General features: G+C 37.9%; 1 protein-coding gene across 4 annotated transcripts in view; it reads right to left on the bottom strand.

Annotated features, from left to right (window-relative positions):
- IL1RAP (interleukin 1 receptor accessory protein) overlaps nt 1–27497 on the bottom strand; it is a 153850-nt gene that overhangs the window by 120227 nt on the left and 6126 nt on the right. The gene's annotated exons all lie outside the window — the stretch shown is intronic.

Here is a 27497-nt window from a genome sequence, read left to right as displayed (position 1 = left end):
GTCTTGTCCCTGAAACACAAAGATAATATTCCAGGTCTTCCTGGGAACTCATATAAGCCCAAAACATAAGCTTTAAAGAAATATCATGTCTCTGTACCTAAAGTGTTAAAGAAAATCCCCTTATGAACTAACACTGAGGAGGTCTGTGTGAGTCTGTGTCCCTGCTGAGGAAATTCTATGGCTTCTTTCACTAATTTTTGGGCACCAGGATCATCCTGACAGATGGCAATGCGCACCCACCAGTCCCATAGTCTGGGCTGTGACCTCAGTCCACCAGATCACACTGGAATGGGGGGAAGGGGAGGAGGACCATGGCCAGAGTTCTTTTCATATGCATTGACATTTGGTGACTTTATTGAAAATAAAGTAACACCATGCAATTCTCCTTTCATCAGAATGAGAATGAGCTGGAATTTTATAGTGCTCTTATCTACTGATCCATAAACCACTAAAGACTCAAGTAACCCTAATTTCAACAAGTATGCCTTATCTTTATCACACAGCTACTCACACACACACACACACACACAACAGAACTCTGGCTTCCCTAACAGAGAGGTGCTCAAGCAGTGCTTAATGTGAGGTTTTATGATGCTCTGACAAGCATATTGAGCAGGAGGGCAGAACATATACTAAAAAAATGTTGACAGAGGAAAAGGAGGGCATTTTCTGGCTGCATCATAAGCTTTTAAAGGGCGATTCTCCCAATGCAAAGCTATTTCATATAACTGGGTACTTACTATGTGGAGCCCTTATGCTAAATGCTAATGGATGACACAGATTTTCATTGCCCCAGACATCCAGGAACTTACAATCTATAGAAATCTCCAATTTGCCTATGGCTCACTGTAACCTCATAATTTAAAAGCCTATTATTTTAATTACCAATTCCTGGTTCTGCCACATGGTACCTCTGAAATATTGGGCAAGTTACTTGCTTAATCTCTTTGTGACTTACTTCCCCCACCTGCAAAATGGGGAGAATAATATTTTCTACTTCCTATGATTGCTGAGGGGATTATATGGTTAATATTTATAAAATGCCCAAAAGTGTATTTGCTGTTATTATTTCTTTAACTGTACAAAGCTAGTTATCTGTGTTTGCTCATGCTATTACTAAGTATACAAATCAGCCCAAGCAACATGCCAACATGCCGTGGGGAAGGAATTACTTGCATTTTAATGTGGTAGAGAGTAGGAGTTGTGGGGAAGTTTATACTGAGGAGTGCGGGTGGCAAGACTCCTTGGAGCTGATACTACAGCTGGCCTCTGAAGACAGGTAGCATTCTGTGATGCAGCCACGTGTAAGGAAGAAAGGCTCTTAGGGGAAAATTAAAACAAAACAAAACAAGCTATACTTTTTACCACTGACCTACAGAACAGAAAGGAAATCTTAACTGAAAAAATGCAAATTAGATGAATATTATCTTGCAGGTTTGAAGTCTCTAAAACCACGGGCTAAGGACAGCAATAAGAAATAGAAATTTTATTCTGTACATCATTTCAAGGATGTACACTGCAAGGAGCTGCTAATCATACCAATGCGTAGTTACTGCGTTCTGTGTTAGGTGATTACAGGCGTTGATAGGTTGTCACCCAAGCAATGGGGCCATGAAAAGGATGTTCCATTATGACTACACAGGGAATGAGTTAGCGCAAAAATATTTTTAAAACATTTTGTCATTCACAAAGTTTTTTTTTTCCACACATTTATACACTAAAACCTCACAACCTCGTAGGGATTCACACATATATACATACCCTAGCAGGGATTTCACACATATATACGTTTAATCTCACAACCTAAAGAGATCTCCAGGTCCTCAAGCTGCCAGGAGTTTGTCATTTAACTTCAATCCCATTTTACAGAAGAACTATAGCTTCATGGATACCAAATGGTGAAGCCAGTGTTCAAACTCAAATGCCTTGACACCAAATCTCATAGTATTTCCATTGTATGTTCTTGTCATTGCCTTAAAAGTTTGTGTTAGAGATAAGGAGCCACTACAACAACTATTTTCTCCTGGAATCCGAATGTCTATCTTCTGCTTAGCAACAATCTCAGCATTTGTCATGTCCTAAAGAAAATCCCATGTTGCTTCATGCCATTGATCTGTAGCTGTCTCCAATAAAAGGACCCGAAAGCCTGCTGTGGCCCTGGGAATTTTAAATAAGAAGTCAATGAGAGATGCTGGTAAGTGGTTCTGTAATTGTCTAGGGGCAGATAAAAACCTTGGTGGAATAATAATCATATCAGTGTGCTGGCTACATGAATGATCCTGCAGTGAATTACAACAGGGTACTTCAACTCCAAGCCTAGGGTGGCAGGTCTGCATAATTAATCTCCTTCTGCAATAACCCTGCAGGGTCAGCAACATCGGCATTCTACAGCCGAAATTAATGTCTTATTATTTCAGTCGCCTTTGGTGTTTCTTCAGATTCAGGAAAATAATATCAGGTGTAGCAGCTCTGTTAACACAGACAGGGTTTTAAAGGATCTCTAGGCTATGAAAAAATCCCCATGTAAATCCTGGTAGGTAAATAGAGGATGGATTCAATGCACAGTCCTAATAAATGCACCTCCTTAATTAGAGTCTCCTGATATTTTTTAATTTCATTCTTAAAAGACCCTCTGAAGGCCACATATTTATTCACATTGTTCAGCTCGGGCTTTTACAGAGTGATTTTAAAAAACTATGTTTTGGTAATTCACCCTCATGTTAGAGAAACATTAGGTCACTAATATTAGGTAAAATAGGTTCAAAAGTTATCTTTTTCCACAGGACTTCTTTCAGGGCCTTTTAGGATGCTAATGCATGTTGTAAAACTAAATTGCTTAGTAATAATATACAATGTTTCTCAAACCTAATTGACTTAAGTAATTCTTGTTTAGTAATATCTTCAAGCATCAGGATGCTTGCCACAGTTTAGAAATGCTGAGTGATGTTCTTTCAGATAAAAAAGGGGAGGGGAAGTGGAGTTTGTCCCCTAATAGTAGATCAAGCTTTGAGGAATTTCTATAAATTCTCTCATTGAATGTATTACTCCTACTGGAGATAGTTTTATAGTAAGGGTCATGAATTTTTAATTGGGAAAAAAGTAGGAAATTCAAATCAATTTTCTAACTTGGTAAACCATTCCTGTGGCAAGCCGAGGGAGGAACAATGACACAATGGCTAGTTAAAATTAGATGTAAGACATACTGGTGGGTTTCAGTATGACTATGCTATGCTCCACGAGTGTAGCTAATTGAAGTCGATTATAATTTCACTGCTTCCAGAATTTTGGATACTTAAAGGCTGTTGCCAAATCAGAACATAAGACACCATAGAGGAAAAGTCAGAAAACAGAGGGGAGTCTTTATTCTTCCAACTATAAAAGGAGTAAGCACATACAAGACCCAGCAAATAACCCTTTCACCTGTGTGACCTTAATGTTAGAAAAATAAAAAGTGCTATTATTTTTAATTGTTCTGCTTTTTCTGAAAAAGAGGAAGATAATAAGAAAATGAATGTATTTATTAAGGTGACTTACAAAGAGTTTTTGCATGTAAATATTCTTTTCTTTCTCTAATATATAAAAAAAGACTGAAATCTCCTTCTGTAAATCCTGAGGAAGAGATATTTACCACCCTACAAACAAGAAGGCTGTAAAAGCCTCAGGTAAGTGTTGGGTGCCATGGGAACACCTGTAAAGGCTGACTGATGACAAAGACCAAAGCAATTTTCTCACACATCATATCCTAGTGCTACTTCCCTGATGCCCTTCACTGACATTCTGGATCCTCCATGATCTGGCAGCAAACTCTCTTTCCAATCTTTTGCTGTACCTCCACTTCTCATATAGCAAGGACTCCCACCACAGTTACAAATACAGACATTGCTACAGATCACCACCTGCCTGCCTTCCCCTTTACTCATTTCTTATGCCTGAGATGCCCTTCATTACCCTCTCCACATGTACAAGTACCACCTGTCCTTCAGGGCATAGTTCCGAAACCAGTTCCTTCATAAAACCTCCCTGCTTCCCTCTGTCAGGTGTAATTTCTCCCTTCTCCCTAAAACTTTAGCTATGCTTCCCATTTAGTCTCAGTAATGTACTTTCTCATCTCGTACTATTAATTATGTATGTATGTCTTCTCTCTTAAGACCCTTGCAGACAGGGTCCACTTCTGATTCCTTTTTGGCTCCCAGGGCCTAGCATAAAGCCTGGCATATAGAAATCGCTCTGGATTATTGATTGAATAATTACATTCTTCTAAACAGAGTGATTCTACAGGCTGTTTCTCAATCCAGGAAAATACTATAATTTCTTTATGTGTTTTCTACCCCTTCAGTCTCTCAATACTCATTTCTTTCTCAGATCATCGTGGATGATTTTTCCACTAAAATACCTCAGGCAAGGCACATTCAATAGAATACCTTGAGATTGTCATCTGCCTTTGTCAGTGTAAGCCTTGGTTATGATGCTTTATAATACATACATTTGCATTTATCATGTGCATGGTGACACTGAACAACAGAGTTGCTCAGTGAGCTCCCACCCAAGTGACCATAGAGAGAACAGCTTGGAATTACACCATGAATTTTGTTTAATTTGGATTCACATGTCTGATTTAACATTATTGAAGCTCATCATTTTTTTTTGGCTAGGATGAACTCCCCTGAGTCTATTGATGCTAGGAAAAAAAAAAATTCCCTTAATCTTTGTGTGTGTTACAGTGGATAACTCTAATTGCCATTTCTAAACCCCAAAAGCTTTCAGGAAGCAGTTCTATTTAGAAAGGAAGAGTTTTCTATGAAAGAATATAACAGAAATTCCACAACCCCTTTCAGATCATTACCCAAACTCTGAGATACGGAGTTTTTAAACTGAAAGCATAATTTTGGTAGGAGAGGAGGATAAGATCAGAAATCAGAGGAAAGCCAAGAGAAGGGAGGTTATAAGCCATGACAGGCATACATGTGGAGAAGAGAGAACCCTAGAAAAATTAACTTTGAGAATAACATCTGTTCATTCATTCAACAAGTATTTCCCAAATTCCTACTTTATGCTAAGTACATTACTCAACTGAAATAATTCATGCTTTGACACTATACACAGCGCTTTTTTTCATGTCTTATTCTATTTGATATTCACACAACTTACTCAAAAAGGAATATAATTTTCCTGTTTTACAGATGATAAAATTAGGTGCCAAAAGGTGAAGTGTCTAACTCAAGATATCACAACAATCAAACAGCAAAGCTTGATTTTAAATCAGGTTGTCTGGCTGCAGAAGATTGTCTGCCCTGATTCTTTCACATTATTCTCCCCAATGCCCATGGCAGTTTATAAAACAAAATATATGAAGTGTTCACTATTTAGATTGCTGTGTCCAAAAGATCAATTAAGAAAGATAAAAATTCACTGGAGCAAGGGCTGTGAAAAATGCCAACTCTACATTAGTAATATCCCTGAATTATATGCAAAAAAATCTTTCACCAGAAAGGTTTTTTATTATTAGTTTGATAGTAATGAAGGGGCACAAATGAGACATTTCTGGGGAGCTGCACAGACTTAAGTTATTTATAATTAGTGTGGCATCATTTTTATAAATGGGTGCACCACATTCAGGGTTTTTAAGTTGTTTTCTGTCAGCTTCCCAAGAAAACATCTTTGTCTTTAAAATCCTGGGCAAACACAATTCTCCACTTCTCATCCAGAGACAGGATATTGTTGAAATTTCACAGGCATTTTGAATAGGTAGGTTAAAGTGATAATGATGGTGGTTGCCAGGAGCTGAGGGGAGGACAGAATGAGAAGTGAGTGGTATAGGAAAGGTGAAAAATCCTGGAGATGAACGATGGGGATAGTTGCACCACGATGAAAATGTACTTAACTCCACAGAACAGTAGACTCAAAAATGGTTAACATGGTAAATTTTGTCACAATAAAAATACAAATAAAAGAAATGCTAATGAATTTTCAAACCATGAAAGACAAACCTCAGCTGAATCTCAAACTCAGAAAAAGTAAAACGGTAATTCTGAACTGCTTAGTCAAACATAATGAAATAGGACCTACCTCCTGTCAGAATAAATACATATTAAAAATAAGAAGCATAATTCTTTTCGAAAATAAGGGAAAAGATTCTTCACCCTCTTTCTTTTTCTCAGAGGATTTGCTTTGGTTAACTTGCAATTATTGAGTATTTTTTGCACTCTTTGAAATGTATACAAATCCTTTTGAAGACTAGACAAGGACTTTTGTCAGCTTTGTGACCTAGGAATGCCTTTACAAAGACCTAGAGGCCATCTATTTGAAAAGTGAACATCAAGGTAGCTAGCACCCCTATCTCCCAGTTTCTGTGGCAGAGTTGGAGTCTGACTTCGGTAGGCACCTTGCACCAAGTTAAAAAATTACCTCCTGTCATAAAGATATGAAAAGTTTGTTTTTCCTCTGGCCAAACCCAATCAGCTAACTGGCCACCCCAATTACCAGGTAAAGTTAGGATGAGCTATGTGTGACAAATGGTGCTGTCAAGCTTAATTGAGGACAAGTTATTGTTTATCTTCAAAACATGCATGTAATGGGCTGTTTGGCTTCATAAAATAGTGAGATTTCTTTCTGTCTTTTCAGTCTCTTAGTGGATTACCTTCGATGTACATCACATTCTGATTTAATAATGCATGTTCAAGAATAAATAAATAAACGTGTTTTCTTTCTCTCTTACTTTTGTAGAGAGAATTTCTCAGTTGGGAGATTTTGCTTTTCATTTTATTTCCCCAACAGCTCCTAAACATATAACCTCTATAATTTTCACTAAAATAAATTTAGTTATTAAAAAAATCAACACAGATATATGGAAAGACTAATTCCTGTTATTACAAACAAATAGGAAAATTGAAGAAAGAGAACAATGAACTTCTTAGGAGGAAAAAAAAATACAAAGTTTAAAATGAGTAAGCATTGCTATCCATGAAAACAAATAAATGGTTAATTGCACAGCCAGGGCAGGAAGAAATTTCCCTATAGACAGGTTCATGAAAAGGGTTTTGTAACATGACTTTCAAAAAGAGAATTATCTGCCTTTGGGTCTTTGAGGCTTTCAGCTTCAGAATGGACATCATACGATGAATATCCATCCATGAAAGACAAAATCAGAAGGACAGAGGGAGGGAAAGGTAGTAAGAGACTAGGAAGGAGGGAGGAAGGCAGAGAGAGGGAGGATATATGAATGTGAGTAACAAGTAATCAGAATTCATCTAAGATATCCTTCAGTGCTCTACCAACCTTGTCATTTTTGCATATCCAAGACCTCCAAGATTTCTCTAAACAAAAACTCTATGACAATTTTATATATAAACACACACATATGTATATATGTATGTATGTATGTATGCATGTTAGCGTTTTCTCATTATGTGTGCACATCTTCTCTACTTCATTTCATTGTAAGCAACTTAAGGTTTGATGATGAAACAAGTAGTGTTTTGTTTTGGTTTCTTTAATTTTTTGTATCATTGAAATGCCACAGGGAGAGCACAGACCCATTATATATATATATATATATATATATATATATATATATATATATATATTTTAAATGGCCAATAAAAGTAGAAAGAAGTATTCAAACAACATCTAAATCTTAATAATCTTAATAATCTAAACAATGTCTTAATAATCTTAATAATCCAAATCTAAAAGAAATCCATGTAACAGACATTACATTTTCAAGATCTGCTCTAATAACAGAAATAAAAATGGCAAGTCCCTACTGTGGTTTTTTCTTATATATGTCAAATAATCACCTGTTAGGTTATTTTTTATATTTTATTTATAATTATATTATTTATATCTATTTCATTGTATTATTATTTTTATTTTTACTTTATTCTTTTTTTATTTTATATGCTTATACATATTGTAATTTTATTAACTTTATAAAGTGTCAGGAATGTCACCAGAGTTATATGATACAGATGTTTTAAGTATTGGAACATGAATAGAATAACTAAGAAAACTGCAAAAGAAACATGTAGAGATGAGAGCAGACAAAAGTGACACTAAGAAAAACAGGAATACCAGGGGAAGTGGGGCAGTTGAAGATACTGCGAGAATGAATCTGAATGCAAGTCTGTTACAATCTGTAACACAAGATAGAAAAGCTCTTTTGAAATTATGAAGCTTTTGCTTGTCAATTTTACAAAAGGAAATATAATAAACTAAAACAATGTTATTTTCCTAAGATCAGATGCACCAAACGCTGATTCTGGACCTTACTCTGACCTTGTGATCAGGCTTCCAATTCCTGAACAAATATACAATTGTCACAGATATACAGATATAGCCCTAGTCATAAAATATTAATACAAAGTATTTCCTTATGCTTTAAATATAATCCCCTGGACAGTGAACTCACCTGAGTTTCTGAAAGTTCTAATCCTCCACATCACTGTAACTTTTTCTCAAAGAGGTGAGAGGAGGAAACAGATTTGATAAGGTACTAAGTCTCTGTATTAGTCTATTAGTGCTAAGCCAAACAGGGGAAAGCCCTTTATAAATCCATCAGATCTCCTGAGAACTCACTCCCTATCAGGAGAACAGCATCATGGGGGTAACTGTCCCCGTGATTCAATTACCTCCCGCTGGGTCCCTCCCATGACACATGGGGATTATGGGAACTAAAATTCAAGATATTTGGATGAGAAAACAGCCACACCATATCAGTCCCTTTGTACAAGGGTGTATAAAACCCAACCACAGCAATGATGGAAACCAGACAATCTGAATGACATCTTGCTGATATGAATCACGGAAATACCGTGTATTTGTATATTTCCCTGAAACACCCCACTTCATTGAAAATGCAAGCATTTATTCAACAACACACAGTTAAGAGTCCCTACTGTGTGCAAAGCACTCCACTCCATCCTGCCTTGCAGATGAATGCTGAGGACACAGTCTGTGATCACAAGACAGATTCTATCAGAATCCAATGACACAAAAGCAACCAAGTGAAGGCAAAGTTGGATATCTTCCCTAAGACAGCGCTTCTCAAATGGTAATATGCATAAGGAGGACCTGGAAAATGAGGTAAAATGGAGATTCACATATTCCATAAGTCTAGGACAAGACTCAAGATTCTGCGTTTCTAGTCAACCCACAGAGGCTGCTATTGCTGCTGCTCCTTAGACCATACATTGAGAAGCAACAGTGTAAGGCATAAAGTGTAAACAAAGGGCTGTGAATGCCAAGTGAGCAGTGATTCTTGCTAGCTGATAGTTACAGGGAGGTTTCATGGAGAAGCTCTTGCATCGAAACAAGAAGAGGAACAGAGGTGTGTGTTTGTTTCTGGGTAGGTAGGGACCAAAAAGAATCACAGAGACAGTGGGGAGTAAAGAGAAAAGAAGGGAAGAAAAGGGGAGAAGGTATTCCAAAAAGCAGAAATAACTTGAATAAAGTTCTCAAAGCAGAAAAGTGTATGAGATATTTAGAGGAAAACAAGAAATTTAATAAGACTAGAGTATAACCTGCAGGTGAGTAAACAATGAATTACAGAAAATAGGCCTAGAATGATATTCCATGAAGAAATCATCCACGTCTTATGTAGACTTGACCCTATATTTTGGAGGGCAGTGGGTATCTGATCATTAATAAGATAGGCAAATTTCAGCTGTTAAAATTATTTGTGTAGAACAAAAGATCTTGTAATTTAGAAGTGGTCTAAAGTTATTCATAGTCTATATTTTGATATGTACTACTAAATGCTCGTTGTTATTATTCTTCAATATAATTGCCTTTCTGTAAATCACAGCCCATCTTCAAATGAATAACCTTCCTTCAAATGAGACTGTGTAAGATCAAAACAAAATATGCCTGTTCCCATGCTCCTTAAAGTGTTCACCATTCAGCAGCCTACAATTAAGCAGTGGCTTAGTGGAATCACAAATCATTCGTATTTACTGTCAAAAGCTGCAAATTTCCAGAAATGTTGCATAATGTAATATCCTGAAAAAGGAAACCAAATGAGGCTATAAGAGAGCATAGGTTTTCGCACCGCTGCTACATGTAAAGGCATAGATCCGAGTCAGTGCCGTGCGGCCAGGAACAGAGGAATCACAGGATACCTAGGAAACTCAAGCAGGTTGCCAAACCCTAACGGGCAAGTTCACTGCTTCCCTGCCAACATTATTAATATTTTTTTTAAAAAAAAGAAGAGAAAAGGCATCTAAAGTAAAGGTATCTAATAAATTATCTATCAGTGCTTGTTTCTGTGTCTGTCCAAATCAGTAAAATCTTTAAATGTCACATTATTGCTCTTTGAGAGAGGCTATGAGTCTCACTTAGTAAGAGGTTCCAAGTTAATTTTTTTAATAAGTAAATATCTAAAAGGTTTTTTTAAAGCCACATTAGGTAGGAAGTGAAACCATTGTGTCCCCTTCTCCTCTCCCTTCAGCATTCATCTAATCTCTCTCTTAATATAACCATAGATAACTACTAGACTCAGATTTTTTCATTTTTTCACATATAACTTTTTCTTTTTACAAGAATTGAGTCATATGTGTATACAGTGGCTCATGCCTATAATTCTAGCACTTTGGGAGGCCAAGGTGGGCAGATCACAACGTCAAGAGATTGAGACCACCCTGGCCAACATTTTAGTAATGAAACCCCGTCACTACTAAAAATACAAAAATTAGCTGGGTGTGATGGCGGGTGCCTATAGTCCCAGCTACTCGGTAGGCTGAGGCAGGAGAATCACTCAAACCTGGGAGGTGGAGGTTGCAGTGAGCCAAGATTGCACCCTTGCACTCCAGCCTGGCAACAGAGTGAGACTTCCATCTCAAAAAAAAAAAAAAAAAAAAAAGATGCTTATTTTATCTAGCAATGTATCTTTCACATTTTTTCTAGATTAGTTTATATAATTCTCTTTTTTTTTGTTTTTTAAAGTCATACTTTATTAGGCAAAATATAGACCATGGTTGTCACCCTAATTCACACTGATATAGCATTGTGATCTATTATATTTCATTTTTAATGGCTAAATATGATTGCATTGTCTAGCTTATGATAGTGTATTTAACCATATCCCCATGACGGCATTTTGATTATTTTCAACCACATTTAGGCTTACAGTCATTCTCTTCAGGATTACTTAAAAATCAATAGGATCCCTAGCGTCTACTTGGAAGATCACAGTAAAACTATGTAATGAGTCTATTGGCCAGTGAAAACATCCAAAGAGGAGAAAAGTGAGACCCGCAGAATCAGAGGCATGTAGTCATACTGAAACAGCTGATAATCCAATTACTAGACAGTGTCAATTATCAAGTAAATACCAACAGCCAACAGCTAGACAAACCAGAGCTGCAAACGGTAACTAGGATGCATCAACTTTAAAAAAAAAATTTAAAAACTAATCAACTTTATTTATAGTACAGATCTTCAGAGAGCAACTTGGTTATTTGAGTCCTTATTCCTAGGCAGATAATAAGTCACAAACTTGCATGAAGGACAAATGGCTTTTATAAATAGGCATGTTAATGTCAGAGAGAAAGTTGACCTACTAACACCTAACATGAAAAGAAACCCAACAAGCAAAAACTAGTAACATGTGGCCCTGGGGCCATTTCATGTTAGAGTCTTACATATTTCAGTAGGTTCTGGGGACATCATTATGCACAGTGAAAAGTAATTTATGTTCAAAATCACAGCCCTGAATTATTAATGAAAGTATAATTTCTCAGGGTATTTGCTATACAATAGCAGTGTAGTATGGAATACACCTGAGAAAGACAACCTATCAAAATAGTTAAAACAAGATCCTTGATCATAGGAGACCTCAGAAAGACTTTGGGCCAACGACAGCACTTAATAGACAGAAAAACAAAAGCACAAAGGTAGCATGATTGATCCAATGTTATTGGGTTTTTGGAAATCATCGGAGCTATTAAGCCGGGATACATGAATCTTACGCCACTGTATTTGTGGCTACTCCACAATTGCAAGACTGGTAAGTAGAAACTGAAACTTGAATGAGAAGACACTCATTGTTTAGCATTTCCAGAGAACTAAGATTTACCTTAAGAAATACTGTGATCAGAAATGTGAATGTAAGTGGCCCTGGTGGGGAGCTGAGAGTGAGTTATAAGTCACTGTTGATTGTTGCTATTGTTGTTGTTTTGCGAGCGTAGATCTTCTAAAACCCAAGAAAAAAATAGCATTAATTGTTGGCCAGGAATACAGCTGTACAAACAAGAACTTATGTTCAACATCGGATAATAGGGAAACTAAGTCACATATAGATGCAAAACTAGCAAATCTCCTTGCTTCTATGTTTGGCTGACCACGAAACTCTATTGTTTTGAATTAACTAACTTTCAAAACGTAGCTTGACTGTTTCTGTAAGTATTCATCAATGCGAAAGAAACTGAATAGACAGCGTACTTGAAAGCACACTGTACAAGCAGGCAGGAGACTTGAGTTCAAGTTTCAGTGGAGCTCAAGAACAAGGGCCTCAGGGTTGCCAGTAAAACAAATAAATTGAATGTGAGACTCTTTAAGCTTCCTCGTGACTATTATTCATGTTTCCAGTCAGCTTTTAGCAAATAGAAATTAGGCAAATATGGAAAATCTTTATACCCTGCCATACATAGTACAGTCTAAGATTCCTGACCTTTGTTGCAACAAAGGCTCTCTGAGACATTTTAAACAGGAGACTCTTATTTTCCTAAGCCCCACACTTCACTTTGCTGTTTTTTGGTTTTTTTTTTTTTTTTTTGGTATTTTTTTTTAATTCTCTTACACTTTATCTATCTTCTTATCAAGATGACATCTAGAAAATCAGAAAGGACCTCAGAAGTCAATAATGTTATTTGGGACACTATTTGGGAAATAGAAGCCCCAGAAAGAGAGGTGACTTTCATGAGGTCAATAACTCACTAGTGGAAATGTGAGAAGCTGGCTTTTGACTCCCAGTTCAGGCCTGTCTACCAACTCTGAAAACTACTAAGAAATATAACTGTCCCCTAAAAATAACATACCATTTGTATCCAGGAAAAAGAGTCATGTCTAAACAGGCGATGGTCCTATATCAAAAGAAGACAGCTACTTGGGCCCAGAAGCAATGATCGGGCTGCAAAAGGAGCTGAAGTTGCTGCTCTTTTCCCATGACTTGTGAAGATTTATGGCGTACATGGGAAATCTTGGCCCAATGTCCTATAGGCAGCATTGTATCAGATCCCTAAGGAGTCCTTACAGCTGTGAAGCTCTTAACATCTTTATTTCCTGGGAACAGTTGGACTGACCTGACTTAAAATATCTGGTGAATTTCTGAAGCTTTTCTATAAGGAACAAAACTTCATAGTTTGAAATATACACAAATGATAGATCTGAGCAAAGCATACTGACCTGTAACATTACATTTTAAAACAACTAAGTGGGTTGCAGATTATGGACGTCTCTGTAAATCTTGAGGAGAAAGATTATTTAATTGAAAAACAGTGTTCATTCTTAGTTGCAGCACTGATCAGCAGGACCCACTGCCAGTTTTTTATCTTTCTCTTCATTCTTTCAAATCAAAGTTGTTAATCAGCTGCTGGAGACTTCCTATCTTTGCAACACTCTTTCCTTCAAGAACCAGGGAACTGTCTCCATCCTGACATTAAATCAAAGGATTATCATATTTGACTAGCAGAGCTTTCAAATGAGTAGTAAGCCAATTAAAAGAAAAGAAAAGAAAAAAATAGACCAAAAAAAAAAAAAAGAGTTTTTCACTCCTGACATCCTGGCCTGCAAGCGGCTTTCCTTTGAAACAGCAAGAAGAAACAGTTCTCAAAGACGCTTTCTCATATGCTGCCAACTGCAAAAGGAGTATTTTTCAGGGGATGCTTGTCTGGTCCGACTCGGACTTGTCTCGGGGTGTGTCATCATTCCTCCAAGAGGTTTGGCCTGGGCAAGACTGCATTCATCAGGAATTATTTCAAAAATCCAGAGCAGGCAGCCAGTGGGAGGTTTTTCAACACGGATCTGCACCTCCCACGTGCTCTGGTCACAGACACGACTGGGCTGGTAAGAGGGCCTGACGGAACCGTGCCAGGCCCAGACACAAGTCTTCCATTCTGACACGGAGTGCTGCCAAGAGGGAAGGAACCACATCCTTCCTCATCCTAAGTCCTCTTCTTAAATTGAGTGGTTGTTCGGACAGGGGAAGCACAGGGGGGAGGGAGGAGGAGACATCACTAGTTGGTGTTAATTATAACAAGGGGAAACCTTTATTCCCAATATAAAGTTTCTAAGTGAATTCAAGACAGAATCTCAAGGCCGGAAAGGCCTTTAAATGTCATTTTGATTCAAACTCCTTTTTCCAATATTCAAATCTCCTTGTGACATCCTTGCCAAGTAGATGTCTAGGCCCTCTTTTAATATCTCTAGCGATGGTGAACTCATTACTAATTTAGTTTTCATATGGCCCTAATTGTAATAAATGTCTCTTTATGTTGAGCTGGACCCAGATCCCTTGTCATTTCAAGCTACTTATCCTGGTTGAGGTCTTTCGAACCACGTTGGGCATACGCTTCCCTCTTTCACAGACACCTCTGGGCATTCAGTACAGTGGTTCCAGTATTTCAAAGCAGCATTTCCATAACTTCATAGATCTTATTTCAAAAATAGGAGACTAGAGCTTTTCAAAAGTACTTTTTCCCCTACTCCCCTCTCCAACCCTCAAAGTGAGAAAAACGTACTGAGGAAATGAGATTGTCATTAAAACAGAAAGAAAGCTCATCGATTGATTAAGGCATCTCCCATGCTGTCTGAGCCTAAAAAAGAAAAAAATTGGAAAAGGAGAAAAGGGAGCAATAAGAGGCGAGAAACGCAAACGGGGTGGCTCAGTCCAAGCTGAGATTCTAGGGAACTGTCGGACAAATCAGAGTAGTAACTAACCACCTGTTACAAGATGCTCAGCTGTACATCTAAGCAAACTGGATAGGGGCCCCGGGATACATGGCACACCTCAGCACATGGAGGCAAAGCACAAGATTTCACCATGAACTTTACAGTCATACAGACCTGGGTGCAGGTCCTTCTCCACAGCTGTACAAGCTACTCAACTACATTGAGTCTCAATTTCCTTATTCGTGAACAGGGTCAGTAAAGCACCTCATGGAATTAGGTACGATGATTATACGAGTTAATTTCGTAAAGCACTTGGCACTCAGTAAGCACTTCAATTTGTTAGCTATTATCTTTTTTTCCCCTCATTACTAGACCTGCCTTTGGCTCTCTCAAACTTTCCCTGCGTACTGTACCAAATACAAGGAAGCAGAAAACCCACATATCTGGTAGAGAAAAATTAGGCCAAAACTCATGTGTGAGAACAAAGGCAAGAGAAGCAGCATACGATACCAGAAGGTGCACTGTGCCAGAACTAGAAAGCCAGTTACAGGTAGGTTTGGCTGACTTTATAAACACAGCATATTCCTCTAAGGCCTTTCTGCAAAGCCAGAGGCTTAGCTTTTTTTGATCCCAGCAAACTAGTATTCTTTGAGAACAATTACACGTCCTCCATTTAATGGCAGCATCAAAAGTTTGATTTCAATAGGCCTCCTCCTGTTTCCCGAAGTCCATGTCTGAACATCGTTAACCAGAAAAACCCTAGATTCCCCAAAGCAAGAAGCCGGGGTAGTCACCCGATTTGATGTGCCCTAGGGATCTCTTTAGGAGGAAAAACCCCTGCCAGGGTGCATTGAACAAAGGATATATTAAGGTTTCTTAATTCACTTGCTGCTGGCTGTTGAAATCTTAGGTGATACAGCACTGAGTGTAAGTGTGTGTTTTAAATAAGTCAAGACAGGTGAGTAACTTCAGCTGTGTCTTGACAAGTTGGAAGCCAAGAGATATGGCTGGTTTTTAAAACATTCAGGAGTATGTGCCAGGAAGTGCTGACAGGGAAGACTTATGGAATGACCTAATTCAAAGATGTGTAGATTTCCTGAGGATGTTAAGGTATCCATTCAGACAAGCTTTTGTAAAGAACCCTTTCCTCTTTACCCTGTGTTTGGTGTTCTGTGCCTTGATGAAAGGCAGTAAAAATACTTCAGGGAAGTGAGGAAACAGAACAGCTGAAATTGTAACACCTGGGTTACAAAAAGTCCGTTTTGGGGGTGGAAAGGGATCTTTAAAGTGAGGATGTTCAAAAACTGTGGATGAATTTCTTAAAATTATTATTATTTTTAGAGCTAGGTCATTGCTCTGTTGCTCAGGCTAGAGTACAGTGGCACAGTCCAGACTCACTGTAACCTTAAACTCCCAGGCTCAAGCGACTCTCCCACCTCAGTTCCCCAAAGTGCTAAGATTGCAGGTGTGAGCCACAGTGCCCAGCCATGAATGGATTTAGAACAAGGACACAGCATGAACAAGGATGTGTCCAAAGATTATCAGGCAGTGGTGCATAGAGTGAAATGGAAGAGTGAGCAATAGAATGGTGCCCTTTGAATATATAGAACACCAATGAGGAGACACAGCCCACTGCTGTTTCAATTACTGCTACATCTTCCCTTTAAACTCTTCCAAGTCTGAAGCCAGGCAGATGTGAAATTCCATGGCTAAGATACCAGTCTCTTCTGAACACCTGTATCATCAGACTAGAGACCCATGGGCTCCAATCTGTCCTCTTCCACATCACGTCCAGCTTTCCTTTCTGATTCATCAAGGACTAAGTGACCACTTGATGGTCATCACAGCCTGTGAGCTTCCGTTTTTTCACTTATAACAATTCAGATAAAACTGACCTTGCAGAGCTGTTATCAAATCAAATGAGATAATGAACATGTAAGTGGTTTGTAAATTGTTGGGCACTTGGACAAACACGAGGGAATGTTGTTGCTACCACTCAGTAAATCCCTAAAGTCTTAATTTACTCTGTAAAATAAGTACTTGCTTTTATAGGATCTCTTCTTCTCTCAAAATGATACTGACATGATTGCATAAGCCAATTTCATTTAAGTCGATGTTCTAATTGGACATACATTTCTATTTGTTCTTCATCTACTAGAGGCAAACTTACCAGAGAATTTTAAAGAAGAGTTATCTAGGCATGCCATAAGGGCATTAGAGGTGACAACAGTAGCCAAAGGTGAAATCACTTTGGCTTGCAATGTACACTAGCATTTTTTTTTTTTTTTTTTTTTTTTTTTTTTTTGAGACGGAGTTTCGTTCTTGTTACCCAGGCTGGAGCGCAATGGCGCGATCTCGGCTCACCGCAATCTCCGCCTCCTGGGTTCAGGCAATTCTCCTGCCTCAGCCTCCTGAGTAGCTGGGATTACAGGCACGCGCCACCGTGCCCAGCTAATTTTTTGTATTAGTAGAGACGGGGTTTCACCATGTTGACCAGGATGGTCTCGATCTCTTGACCTCGTGATCCACCCGCCTCGGCCTCCCAAAGTGCTGGGATTACAGGCTTGAGCCACCGCGCCCGGCCTACACTAGCATTTTTAATTCCCAGAATGGTTCTGAACATCTTATGATTACTCTGGGTCATCTCATTAATTGAGAACAGAAGAAAGCTCTGGGAATGCACATTTTCTGCCTTACTATAATAGAATCCTCATCAATTGCCCCACTTATTCCCTCTCTAAGCTCCAATGCTTTGACACCCACTGCCATATCTGTCTAAAATACAGATCTAATAATGCCCCTCCCTTACTCAAGAATATTCAGTGTGTCTCCATATCTTATAGGATTAAGTATGAATTTCTTAACAGTGCATTTAAGGTCCCTAAAAAACAGTGCCTCCTTGCATTCAGTGATCCTAGTATTCACACATCAGATCCCGGTCAAACTGGACTCTCCAGGGAAGGTGCCTGTTTTCCCCCTTCACTTTATGTTTTCATGATCTTCCCTTTCTCTAAGACAAAAGTCATTTCTGTTTCTTAACTGTGCCAACATAGTTAAATTGGAATTATGTTTCCTAGAATTCCTTACTGTCTCTGTAATTCCAAGTTAGGGCTGCCCACAGAGAAGTTAATTCAGGGGTCTGTCGAGGCCTCTAGGTACTACTGCAGTTCACACATGTTGCTGACCACTGATTCACCTCCTAGATGGGGAGCAGCCATGCCCACCACTCTTTCAGTTCCTGCCAGATCTTCCCTTTAAACTTCTCCAAGTCTGAGGCCAGGCAGATGTGAAATTCCATGGCTAAGAGCACCAGTCTCTTCTGCAGAACACCTTTCTCATCAGACTAGAGACTCATGGGCTCCAATCTGTCCTCTTCCACCTCACATCCAGCTTTCTTTTCTGACTGTCTGACAGGCAGAAGCAACAGCCTTCAACAGACTTCCTACCCAGTGCCTTCTCAGGATTTCTGGTTATAACTGTTCTCTGACCTCCCAAATATCCTGTCGTAGGCCTTCAGTTGCCCAGTTTCTTCCACAATTGTAGCTCTCTCTGATGTCTCACAATCCATATCATTTACTCACCCCTGGTCAGACCATAATTCACTTACCACTTCTCCTTACCAATCTTTCTATGTCCAACCTGTTCATCACTTCAAGATTTACTTTAAATACAACTTCCTTATAAAGCCTTTCCTGATTTACAGTATTGTCTTTCCTTTTAAATACCAAATGTTTTATTATATCGTACATCTTTTCAAGATATGTTATGTATTTTTATACTATTTGAAATACTGCATAAATTGTATTATAAAACCCTGTGTATGTTTTATCTTTCAGTTGGGTTTGTGTATTTGCTCTTTTAATTCTCTATATCTCACCAGTCTCTTGCCTTCAGAAGTTTTTCAGAAAATGCTTATTGTCCAAACGAGTAAGTGAATTATCCCTATCAATTCTCCCTTTTTATTAACACAAGCAACTGAAACCCAGTATAACCATGTGTGGTATCAACTCACTTCTAAGAAGACTGTTTCTACAACAGCCATAACTTTTCATTTCCTTACCTTGGAAAAGAGTCTCTCTAGTCCACATTCAATGTTGTGTATTCTTTTTTTCTCACTCTTTTGAGACGGAGTTTTGCTCTTGTCACCCAGGTTGGAGTGCAGTGGCACAGTCTCGGCTCACTGAAACCTCTGCCTCCCAAATTCAAGAAATACTCCTGCCTCAGCTTCCTGAGTAGCTGGGATTACAGGCGCCCACCACCAAGCCCAGCTAATTTTTGTATTTTTAGTAGAAACAGGGGTTTCATTAGCCAGGTTGTTCTCAAACTCCTGACCTTAGGTGATCCACCCTCTTCAGCCTCCCAAAGTGTTGGGATTACAGGTCAGGTGTGAGCCACCACAGCTGGCCCAAAGCTGTGTATTCTTACCATATGCATGGTCCAACAAATTTATTACCTAGCTCCCTGGGCTACAGTAAAGTAGAAACTGTTAATTGTATAGGGAATGGAGAGCCAGATGTGCCAAAAGCAACAAGAACTAGCAGACAATAAGAGAAAGAAAGGCCAGCAAATTTATGAAAATCAGACTACACAAATTTAACAGTTTATCAGTCTGGGACCATTTAGTATACAAGTAAATGATCTCACCTCAATAAATTCCAATGGAATTATGGCCCACTCCAATTAACTGTCCTGCATAAATAAGATTAAGTAATGCTCCATATTTTAGAATAATCTCCTTCTGAAATTATTCTTAAAGCAAAAATTTAAAAAGAAAGGTATATTTTGAAACTTGCCACTGGAAAAAATCCTGCAGCAGTTCTCATTCTCAGAGAGAGAAAGATGAAATAGGAGATGCATTTATTTTCTCATGCATTCATTCAGCAAATATATCGTAAGTGCCAATTATGAATCAGGCACCATTCTCGTGTGTGTGTATGTGTATGCACACACATGTGCGTGTGTGTATGTACACCTTTTCTTAAAATAATTCATCAAATTGTGTCAGGAACATTGAAACATCTCAGCTTTACTTGGGAAACGTAGAAGGATAAAAGTTACACCTTTTAAACATCCCATAACAAGAACGAAAAAAATAAAATTGCATATAAGCACCATATTGGTTTTCTACAAAGAAACACACAAATGTAATCCACAAAATAGAACTCAGCTCATTGTTACTAGCTTCTTCCAGGTCAAAGGAAACTGTCAACTGGAATGAAGCTTCCTGCCTTCCACATATAACCTTTGCCTCATTTCTCTGCCAAACATGTCTTCACTGCAGGGGAGGTCCCTGGAGACTCTAAAGGTGTTGTAACCCTGCAAAATTTGCTTTCAAAGAAGAATGTGGCAAAACACAAGAAGTATTTGATTTTATCACCACAGCCCTGCAAAAAACACATGGAGGCAAGCATGTCACTTTCTATTTTTATTTTTTAGTTGTAAATTTGGTTTACGACTAAAATTTAAATTTGTATATGGCTGCAGTAAGGACTGAATGAGATCATAAAACTAACACACTCAGCACAGCTCCTGGCACACAAGAGGTACAGGATCGATATTAGGTCCTAAACCTCCAGTAAGTTCTGTAAATTAACCTCATTAAGCGTTATCTGGGCAGAATTTTAGTCTTCTGCTGTTTTTCCCGTGTCACCCAAAATGCTCTGGGACCATCACTGGAATATAAAATAACTTTCCAGCAAGGTAGACCCAGGCTGGGGAGGTAGATTGGCAAGGTTGGAAGTGCCGCCTGTAGCTATGTCAGATGTTTGGAGGTAAAAGGCAGGATGGTCACACAGCACCTTTTGCTCTCGTGTTATTCCCCTGAACTGGCCTTCCTTCCTATAGGAGGGCCTTTCAGAACCCACACTGCATATTCTGCTGAGGACAGGGTGCCAGAATGAGCCCTGGAACAAAATTAACATCACTGATTACATGATTGGATCTTTGGCTTTGATTTTTAAAGGAAAGTTAATAAAACAAGCACAACTTAAAAAACCGCCTGGTACATAATTGTAATCATGTTTGGGGAGGTTATTTTAGTTCAAAAAATAATAAACACAGTTCAAATAGACTTAGAACTAATTACGTTCCAGGCACTATGCTAAGTGCTTTATATGCATACTTCATTTAATCCTCACAACAGCCCCACATTCATGCCAAGAACACAGATGAAGAAACAGGTTTAGAAATGTTAGTAATTTTACCGTATCACAGAGGTAGTGAGTACCTTCTGCCTACCTAGGTTGTCTTAGTCTAAAACCCAGGTTTTTATCACCATTTGCTAATGAAATGATACAACTTGAAAGAATAGGTCATGGATTAATTCACTGATTCAATACACTTATTGAACTATTCCTTCATGTAAGGTACCACAAAGTAAGTGGGACAAGTAGAGGTGAATAAATTTACAGGTTTACTATTTACAATCAAAGAGCAGAATGACATAATGATTAGGCTTGCTCCAGTTCCAATATTGACTCTACCACTGATCAACTCTGTGACTCCAGGTCTCAGTTTTGTCTTGTGTAAAATGATGATTATAACTTCACCAGCCACATACGGTAATTCTGAGATTTCAAAAAGAAATTATTTATAGAAAATTTGAAATAGAGTCTGGCATATGTTATCAAGCTATTTTAAACTCATATTGTGAAGGGGTATGCATGAGACTATATGTGCTTGTGCCCAGTAAACACATCATGAAAGAGATGACCCGTAAGCTACTTCTTGAAGAGTTAGGTATCATTTAAACTTGTAGAGTGAGAAAGAAGAAATTGATCATGTATGGAATTAAATTTGCCTTTCACATGCTTACTCTTCACTACAGCAGATTTCAGAAACTGGTAGCTGAGGTTTCATAAGGAAATAGCTCTAGGTCCAATGTTTTGGGGAATTGATTACATAAAACACCTACACAAGAACTGTAAAGTTTCCAGCTGAATTGAATTGAGCAATAGTGCATACATTTCCATCCATTACTTAATGCATTTGGAAATAAGAATGGTATTATTTGAGAAAAAGCAAAGCCACATATACATACATAGGTTTTCCGCATTTTAGCTGGGTTTTCGCTTTCCCCTTTGAAACATTCTAATGGGAATGACAGGATATGAATGAAACATCGGTGAAACCAAATCGTCTTTCTCATCTGTTCATAACAGCCTATATGATGAAATCAGAGCAGCTGATCTTCTCATCTTCTTAAATAAGTTCTATTTTCCTTCCTCTCTGTTCAAAGTTTTAAATATATTTGACCTGGTCATCATCCTGTTTCTGTCTTTTCAGTGACTCCCTGCTACGCTTTGCGTAAAATCCAAACTCCTCACCATGGCCTGAAAGACAAGTCTGACCTAGCCCCCGCCTATCTGAGAACCTTATTTCCAGCTCTTCTCTCCCTCTTACCTGACCCATCACCTCAATGACGACCTCAGGCCTATCCTGGCTCCTTCGCAGGCTTTTGTCTTAGTTCAAATGTCACTTTCTCTGAGATCGCTCCTCTGACTACTCTACTTAAAAACTGTTCCTCTTCTGCATCCCTCCAATGTTGGTTGCTGTTTTAATCTTAGCCTTTCATTGCTTATCCTGAAATCACTTGTATTTCGTCTGTTTGTCTGTTGCCTCTTTACTCAAATGTATGTATTTTTGTTTTTCTCCCTATCGCTATAGCAACCTAACAATAAACACTTCAACATCTCTGCTTCCTCAGGTGTCTTTGAAAAATTCCTGAATATATAGATAAATAAATACTTATGTTTATTTTTACATATACATATATACATGTACACATGCATATATATGTATATAGATATAAATTATTATTTAAATATTTAAATACTCAGCATTCCAAATATACATGCATATACTTCTATATACATATGTATATATATGTAAGTGTGTATATATATGTGTGTATATGTGCATATATTTGTGTCAAATTTTATTTCAATAGTACATGTATAATTTACTGTCTTATTCAGTTCTATCTCCTTCTACTTCTTGGGGACAAATAATCACACTAACATCTATCCATACACTTATTTATTTATCTTTGATTTATTATTGGCCATTTGCTATTTGCTAGAAACTATTCTAGGCACCTGGGATACAGCAATAAGCAAATAAAGTGTCCCTGTCCTTGTGGACATTACAGCCTATTAGAGGGGAAATGAAAAATAAGAAATGAGAAAACGATTCCCTATTCAACAAATAAGGCTGGGGTAACTGGCTAGCCATATAAAGAAGACTGAAACTGAACCCCTTCCTTACACCTTATATAAAAATTAACTCAAGATGGATTAAAGACTTAAATGCAAAACCCCAAACTACAAAAACCCTGGAAGATAACCTAGGCAATGCCATTCTGGACATAGGAATAGGCAAAGATTTTTCATGATGAAGACACCAAAAACAGTTGCAACAAAAGCAAATATTGACAAATGGGATCTAATTAAAGAGCTTGTGCACAAAAAAAGAAATGATCAGCAGAGCAAACAGAAAACCTTTGCTTTGGGAGAAAAATTTTGCAAACTATGCATCTGACAAAGGTCTAATATCCAGCATCTAGACGGAACTTAAACTAATTTACAAGAAAGAAAACAACCCTATTAAAAAAATGAGCAAAGGACATGAACAGACACTTTTCAAAAGACATACATGAAACCAGCAAGCATATGAAAAGAAGCCCAACATCACTGCTTATTAGAGAAATCCAGGGCTACTATTAAAAAGTCAAAAAATAACAGATGCTGGCAAGGTTAAAGAGAAAAAGGAACACTATACACTGTTGGTGGGAGTGCAAATTAGTTCAACCATTGTGGAAGACAGTGTGGCAATTCCTCAAAGACTTAAAAGGAAAAATACCACTCACCCCAGCAATCCCGTTACTGGGTATACACCCAAAGGTATATAAATTATTCTATTACAAAGACACAGGTATGTGTATGTTCACTGTAGCAGTATTCACAATAGCAAAGACATGGAATCAACCTAAATGCCCATCAATGGTAGACTGGATAAAGAAAATGTGGTACATATACACCATGGAGTACTAAGCAGTCATAAAAAGGAATGAGATCATGTCCTTTACAGGAACATGGATAGAGCTGGAGACAATTATCCTTAGCAAACTAACACAGAAACAGAAAACCTAATTCTGCATGTTCTCACTTAGAATTGGGAGCTAAATGAGAACATATGAAAACATAAAGTAAAACAACACACACTGGGGCCCACTGGAGGCTAGGAGGTGGGAGGAGGGAGAGGATCAGCAAAAATTACTAATGGGTACTAGGCTTAATACCTGGGCAATGAAATAATCTATACAACAAACTCCCACAACACACATTTACCTATGTAACAAACCTGCACATGTACTCCTGAACTTAAAAGTTAAATTTAAAAAATAGACTAAATAAAATAATACAATAGTAAGTGTAAGCTTATATGGTAACAAATGCCACAGAATAAAGGAAAAATAAAGTAGAGTAAGAGAGATCAGGATTTCTGAGAGCAAGCAGCCCTACTCCTGCTTCTCCTTCCCCAACCCCTGCAAAGTCAAGCAACCCAAGCAGCCTTCCCTGAGAATATATTGAACAAAGACTTCAAGAAAATGAAAGACTTAGTCATATAGTTATCTAGGACATTCAGTCAGAGAGTAAATAAAATGTAAGTTAAACAAAGTCACACAAGGTATTTCAAAGACGGGCTTATATACTTAAGTAAAACTGTGAGTTAGGCACTTCATATGTATTAAATGAGTTACTTCTTCCCACAACCCAATGAGTAACATAGAAAAGTTAAATAACTTTCTTAGTTTCACACAGATGGAGCAGAATTTGAATACAAATCAAATCCCTACAATATCCTGCCTACTGGTATTGAAAATTCTAATCCAATGATTCTTAGACTTCAGTGCAGAAACCCTAGATATCTGCTCATTTCAGAAGCTATCCACATGATTCTGATGTAGAAGATCCATGCACTACAATTTATCACTGGTCTAATTCCTCCTACACACGAAAGATTCGGAGATATTTTAAGGTAAATATTACATTGGTTTTCTATCATTTGCCATCCCAATTGTTTGCCAAATTGTGGCACATTCTCTTAGGCTACCTGAGGCATCCACTTGATAACTTCTCCTCTCCACCTGAGATTCATCAAATGAGTGAGGCTTTGGGTAAACAGCAGTGCTGAATTAAGAGAAAGGAATGAATAGTTACTGAGTGCCTTCCAGGTGCCAGCTATTAAGAGCTAGGGACTTAATATATTTTATCTTACTTTAACCTTACTATTAAATAGAGATAGAAAGATAATAGATAGATACATACATACATAGATATATACACAGATACATAGATACATAGATACATACATACATACATAGACACATGGAAGGAAGGGAGGGAGGAAGGGAGGGAAGGGCAGGGCATGTTTATAGCCTTTTATAGATGAGAAAACGAAGTCTGGAAAGGCTAAGCATGCAGTCTCTAGAATTCAAACCCAGCCCTGATTCTGAAGCCAGCCTACTTCTTACTATCCTCTCTATCCATTCAATCTGCTGCCCCCACCACTGTCTTACTCTGTAATTGGGAAACTGAAGTATAATCTTCCAGAAAAGTGCTATTTAGTGTGTATTACCATTCTCAAATCTCCATCATTTCTATAAACAGAAAGAACTCGTATTTTAAGGAGAGTCAAGCTTCTTCTGTGGGCACTAAAAGCTCCAAAGAAGAAAGCAAAAAATATGTACTCATAATGCTAGAATTCAAATTAAACCAAAATATTTTATCCTTTATTTTGTTGTAGAAGATTATGGAGATTAATGACAATACAGAACTTGCTTTTTTTTTTTTTTAAGAAAGGCTCCATTTTCATTTCTCAAATATTTAATGCCCATGTGCCTAACCCATTCATCTACTTTTTCTACCCATCCCCAAACCTGGATTCTGAAGGGAATGAGGCAGATAGAGAATGGTCTGCAGGTCAGAGGAATGTGGCAGAATCGCATCCTTAAGGACATAAGGTGTCTTTATGGATCTGACTCTCAGTGCAGTACTGAGTTGTAATTCTCACTGAGGCCAATGAGATACCTCCTAAGACACTGCTCTACAGTCACTGATTTATAAAACATTCTAATTCAGACAGCATATTTTCCAAATTCCTCATTTTTGGGGTGAAAACAAGGAGTCTAGAGAAGGAAAAGCCACTAATCAGGACCAGGGCTGATGAGTGAGGAAAAACAAAACAAAACACGTAACACTGGAGTTAGAAAACTAGGGTCCAAGTCCTAGTTCCACTATTTATTAGCTGCTTGGCTGTAGAAAATATGTAGCCGCTTTGAGACTCAGGATGTAAAAACATTAGCAACACTTGCCCTGATTACCTCAGAATCATAGTAAAAAAAAGTTATATGTGTATATATTTGTATATACAATAACAAGCATTTTGAGGACTTAAAATTATATAAAAACAAACAAAAACTGTTTTTATTTCAAACTGGGCCTTTCTTTTCCTAACTCAGTATCCATTTGGGCACACAATGAAACCATTTTCATCGCTATTGTTAATTGTAATAGAGGATAAAATCCCTATGGACAAGGCTCTTAATAAATATCATGGCATTTGACCGACACCAAAAGCCTGACGAAATGGGTTTATTATTCCCATTTTACAGATTATAAAAATAAGGCAAAGACAGACCAAATAATTTGGCTGAAGTCAAACCCAGGCACATCAGTTAGATGTCAAAGACTATATTATGGAAACACAATTTTAAGTTGTGGCAGCATCTAACCATACTGGCGTAAGAAACTGTACTATCTATGAAAGGAACATTTTCAGACATCAGAGCTTATAAAATGACTGCTTCTCATTTCTGTTGCCATTAGCATTGATTGGCAGAGGAGGAAGCCAGTGTAATTATGAGGACTTTTGTGCCAGAAAGGTAGAAATCACAAGCATCTGGTGGATATAAACCAGACATAAAAGGTTACCTGTTCATATGTTCAACCAATGCCAATTATATCAAATAATAGTTGAACAGATGTAAATTCTTCAATGCTTTTAGAAATCTTGAGATTGAGACTTGTTGCAGCTGCCTACTTCAGTGGAAACCTCCTACATTCTCTCTGACAATTTATGACACTTGACACTAGTCTTGCTGTCAATAAATGCAAACATGCACTTCAGCATCATCCTTCACTGTGTTTTCTGCAAAACTCCCTTTATCATTAGGATAGAAATGGGTTTTCCCATCATTGAGCCAGTAATGTCTAACCTTCTTAGAGCCTATGACTCCTTATCATTATCTGATTTTGTGACTGCAAAACTAAAGGAAATTAAAACTGCTTTATTAATCTGTAGAGGCAAACATTGACATAACTAATATTATTGATAAAGCATGAGAAATCCAGAAAGTCCATTTTGGGCCTACTGACATAATATGAACCCATCATCCACTCAATTTTGCACTTCTTACATATGAGTCACTGTGCTAGGGACAGGGCAGAATAAACCATCTCCTCAGCTGATATTTGAAGGTAAATATCACATTCATTTCCTATCCTTTGCCATCCCCATTGTCTGCCAAACTGTGGCACATTCTTTTAGACCAG

The sequence above is a fragment of the Aotus nancymaae genome, unplaced genomic scaffold, assembly GCF_030222135.1.
Source record: "Aotus nancymaae isolate 86718 unplaced genomic scaffold, 86718_ANA_hifiasm-v0.15.2.pri h1tg000067l, whole genome shotgun sequence".
Lineage (NCBI taxonomy): Eukaryota > Metazoa > Chordata > Mammalia > Primates > Aotidae > Aotus > Aotus nancymaae.
The sequence above is the reverse complement of the archived record's forward strand: the minus strand, read 5'-3'. Positions and strand labels throughout refer to the sequence as shown.